Source organism: Rhea pennata, unplaced genomic scaffold (assembly GCF_028389875.1).
Source record: "Rhea pennata isolate bPtePen1 unplaced genomic scaffold, bPtePen1.pri scaffold_26, whole genome shotgun sequence".
NCBI lineage: Eukaryota > Metazoa > Chordata > Aves > Rheiformes > Rheidae > Rhea > Rhea pennata.
In genome coordinates this window covers 1327027-1331610 of record NW_026907677.1, presented here as the reverse complement: position 1 = coordinate 1331610, position 4584 = coordinate 1327027, and positions in this window count along the sequence as shown.

The following is a 4584-nucleotide window of genomic DNA, read 5'->3' as shown; positions in this document are numbered from 1 at the left end:
GCTGGCAATATTGGCAGTGCCTGGCGGGGCACAACCGTCCCCTCCATCAGCTGGTGCCAGCAATCTGCTGTCCTTCCTGGAGGGAAGGTCCTTCGAACACAAATCCTCCTTCGGCCCTCACACATCAGCTCTCCTCTCCTCTTCACCTTCCTTCTGGCGAGGACACACAGGTCACTCCTTCTCCCATAGCCCAAGACCATTGCAAATTCCTGGCTGCCCTCCAGCTCACCTGCAGCCACTCGCACGTTCACTGACACTGCATCTGAGGACACTCAGGTCTGCCCTGCAGCCATCAGCACAGCTACTCAGCACTGCTGGCCCCACACACAGCCTGCCAGTCTCCCAAGAAAGCCCTCCTCCAGCACCCCTCCAACACCACACAAAGCCAGGCAGGACACACTTTAGTCCCTTGAGCCTCACAAAAGTCCCATTGAGCAGGAGAAAGGCATTTGCAGAGTAAGACCCCATGGAGGTGAGCAATGTACATGGGCAGTAGAAACACAACCCTCATCCCCCTGGAAACTCCTGCTCCTCCTGGGGCTCAAGTTTCAGCCCTGCATCTTCCACGGGGACAGATGGGTGGGGGGCTGGGAGGGTAGGAGCTGCCTTGGGGCAGGGGCTGTCAGCAGGAAGGCTCCTGGTCTCAGGACTAGAGGCAAAATCTGAGTCCTGGCTCTCCCCAGAGCCCCCAGAGTCACCCCTGCCCTGCCCCACTGCTTCAGGGATGTGCTGGTGGCTCCATCCCCGCCACCATCAGCAGCAGTGGTATTATTCCCTCACATCTACACTAGGGATCCAGGCCCCTCCCACAACTGCTTCCCAGCTCCATACATGGGGCCCCAGCACAAGTGCTCCAGTCTGGAGTGGAGCCAAAATATCCCCAGCCCCAGGATGTGCTACTGCCCACAGAGGGCCTGTGCAGGCCCTAGGGCTGGAGGAGCTCCCAGCCCAGCGTGGGGATGTGCTGCCATGGGAGAGGGTGCTGGTGACAGCCTCTGGCTCCCTCCTCTCCTGGAGGCCAAGATCCTGCTGTTTGCAGTGCTGCAGAGCTCTGGCTGTTCCCAGCAGGGAGCCCAACTTTGCCCTGCCCATGCTAGGGGATGGAGGGGGCTCACACAACCCCACTGCTGGGCTGTGGCTTGGCTGCCAGGGCAGAGGAGAGCTGCCCCTCCCGGGACCCAGGGCTGAAACCCTCCTGCGAAGCAGAGCCAGCTCTGGGCAGCACTGGGGCTGCGGGGGTTATCGTCTGCCTCCTCGAGAGAGGCACCAGACTCTGGGCAGACGTGTCTGGCTTTGTCTCCCGGCCTGATGGTGACTGCCGCGGGGGAGAGGTGAGCTGTGCTGGGGCAGCTTGGCAGGGAGAGGAGAGCTGCCAGCAGTGATATGTCCTCATGCTTTCCTGTGACTGGGAAGGCTGAAATCAGTAAATGAGTGGAGGATGGATGCGTAAGTGGCAGGGTGAGGGGGAGGACAAAAGTGAGGAAGGAAAAAGTAGCAATGGGGAAAGTAGGGAATACAAATCACAGCTTAGGAAGGAAAAATTAACACCAGGAAAAAAAGCTGTTCCCAGAAACAGCCCGTTATTCCCTCGCTGGGGCTCATCAAGAGATCAAAGCTTTTTCTGTAAGCGCACAAACCACAGCCCACGAGACCTCAGCAGTCCGCACCATGCTCTCCCTGCAGCAGCACCCAAGCCAGGAAGACAGTGGTTTCTCTCTGGGCTTGCTTCCCCAAGCAGGCTCACAGCACATAGCCACTGTGCCAGCTCCAGCCTCACACCTGCTCCCAGGGATGGGGCTGCAGGGGCTGCTCCTGCTGCCTTTGCAGACACAGGTGCCACAAACAGGTCCTAGAGGTGGCCTTTTCCCCGCAGGTGACCAAAACACTCCTGGGCCCCTCTACTCAGGGCCAGGCAGGGGGACAGGGGTCCCCTGTGCACCAGAGTCCCAGTGCTCACAGCTCACAGCACCACTGCAGCCCAGGGCCATCAGCACTTGGGACCTCTCTGTCTCTCTCTAACTCCTATCCACCACACACTACCATTTATGCAAAACAGCACACACCTCTCATTGCAGTTTCTCATTAGTGGTATGGCATCTCACACCATCCCACTGTGCTGCTATTGCATACCTTCATGCATTTCAGAGCCATTAAACCTTCACATTTGGTAAGGTATTGTACTTTTCTACTCACTGAGTGGCTTGCAGCTCCTTCACTGCCCAGCCTGCTGCCCAGGACAGCACCAGAGCCCTGACCCTGTAGTACCTCCGGTAGCTCCTGCTGCCCCAGGCAGAGCGCACTCTGATCTGAGATGGTGCTCAAACTTGTTTCTTGCACTCATTTTCTCTCTCTGAGCTCTGTCCTGCTTGTCTCCTGGGATGTCCCTGCTCCCCAGAGAGTCTTTCCCCAGGTGAGTGGGTCTGTGCTGACCTGCACAGCAGTTCATGCACCCCTCCCCTCTGCTCCTCACAGGGTCTTGCACTACTGCTACACTGCAGTACTATCAGATGGTGGGATTACAGCGCCGTGGGGTGACCCCTGACTCCTCACTGGCTGTGCTGGTTGGGGTAGGAAGGAGAACCAGACAGACATGGCTCAGCACCACCGACACTGCTAGCACGTGTTTGTGCTCATGGATGTGCTGAGAGTGATCCCAGGGTGTTTGCAATGGCAGCAGATGTGTTTTTGTGTGCCCTAGCTCTGGCCTGTGGTGTTACATGAGAGTGCATGGATCACTCTCCAGCCCCCTTTCCCTAGGTGTCCCAGGTCCCCACTGCTTCTGCAGGGATTGCAGAGCCCTCCTTTCCTATGCATACCTGGCTATAGGGCTTTATGTGACTCCACCATGAAACATCCCTCACTTTGTGAGGCTCCACTCCCTGCCCACCCCTGAGGCACACACTCTTCCTAGAGATCCCCCGAGCTCTCCTGGTGGCCAGCTTCCTTTCCAGAAGGATGGCATCTGTGAGCAGCCCCAGACAGGCAACACAGAGACCACTCACCATCTCTGCTTGCACTGGTCACCACGAAAGGAGCCCCAAATCCAGCCCTCGGTCCCTGGTGGATCACACTGGGACTCTGAGCTCATCCTGCTGGGCCCATGGAGTTCACAAGCAGGACAGCAGGCCCTTTTGTGCTGCAACCCTTGGGTGTGTTTTTTACTCTCCTTTCTGAAGAAAGGCAAGACTCACGGCACAGCACGGAGGAGATCCCCTTTTATTACAAAACGTTATTTGGGACCCCAGGTCTGACATAAAGGTGCCCATTGCCTCGTCCTGCCTGTACTCACAGGAATGCACAGGGAAGCATAACCGTACCACCACCACATTAGGAGAGCTCTTAGGTTGTATATACACTCTAGAGCACAGCAGCACACTGTGGCAATGAAGAGAACAGCTCCGAACAGAGAAAATCCTGCTGTTGTTGGGCAGACGTGTTTCCAGGAAAGCTGCAGCCCCCATGTGACAGCTGCAGGGAGGAAATACTTGCTGTGGTAGAGGGAGAATGGTCCTGCGGAGCATAGGGTCTGTCCCCACAGGCTGCATCCAGACGCTCCTCCACTTCTGCTCTGTGCACTGCAGCCCTGTAGAGGGAAGGGACTGGCCCACTGTGATAGCTGCCTGCCACCCTTGCAGAAGAGGCATGTGAGATCACACTCTGACTGTGGCCAGGGGAGTTGAGCTCTCCTAATGCACATGGGACCCATGCTGTCAACCCATCTGTACTTGTGCAAGCCTGACTCTTCCCCCCGAGCTCCTTTGGTATCACTGCTGAAAGAGACACTGCAGTGGGAAACTCTCCTCGTTGCACTGGGGCATCCGAGGGAGCTCAGACTAGTATGCCTTTGAGGTTCCCTCCTCCCTGCTGATGAAGGGGGAAGCCTGGCTTCCTCCTTCAGCACAGTCGCTGGGTCAGATTCAAATGAGAGTTTCCAGAGGACAAGTAGCACTTTTATTTTTTTTTTACAGGAGTGTAAATAATAAAAAATTGAATAACACATAGCTTTGATGCCAAATACGCTGGAAATGGGAAGGAGGTGCACATAGGGCAGTTACTGGTCAGACATTGTACCCACTGGATCCGTTTCCTTACTGCATCTTGCAGCTCCTTGTTCCTCATGCTGTAGAAGAGCGGGTTTACTGTTGGAGGCACAACAGAGTACAGAACTGCCATCACCAGATCCAGAGATGGGGAGGAGATGGAGGGCGGCTTCAGATGGGCAAACGTAATAGTGCTGACAAAGAGGGAGACCACAGCCAGGTGAGGGAGGCACATGGAAAAGGCTTTGTGTCGGCCCTGCTCAGATGGGATCCTCAGCACAGCAGTGAAGATCTCCACATAGGACAGCACAGTGAAAACAAAACACCCAGAGACTAAACAGGCACTAACCACAATAAGCCTGACTTCCCTGAGGCTGGTGTCTGAGCAGGAGAGCTTGAGGATCTGGGCAATTCCACAGAAGAACTGCTCTAGGACGTTGCCTTGGCAGAGCGGTATTGAAAATGTGTTAGCAGTGTGCAGGACAGCACAGAGAAAACCACTGGCCCAGGCAGCTGCTGCCATTTTGACACAAGCTCTGCTGCC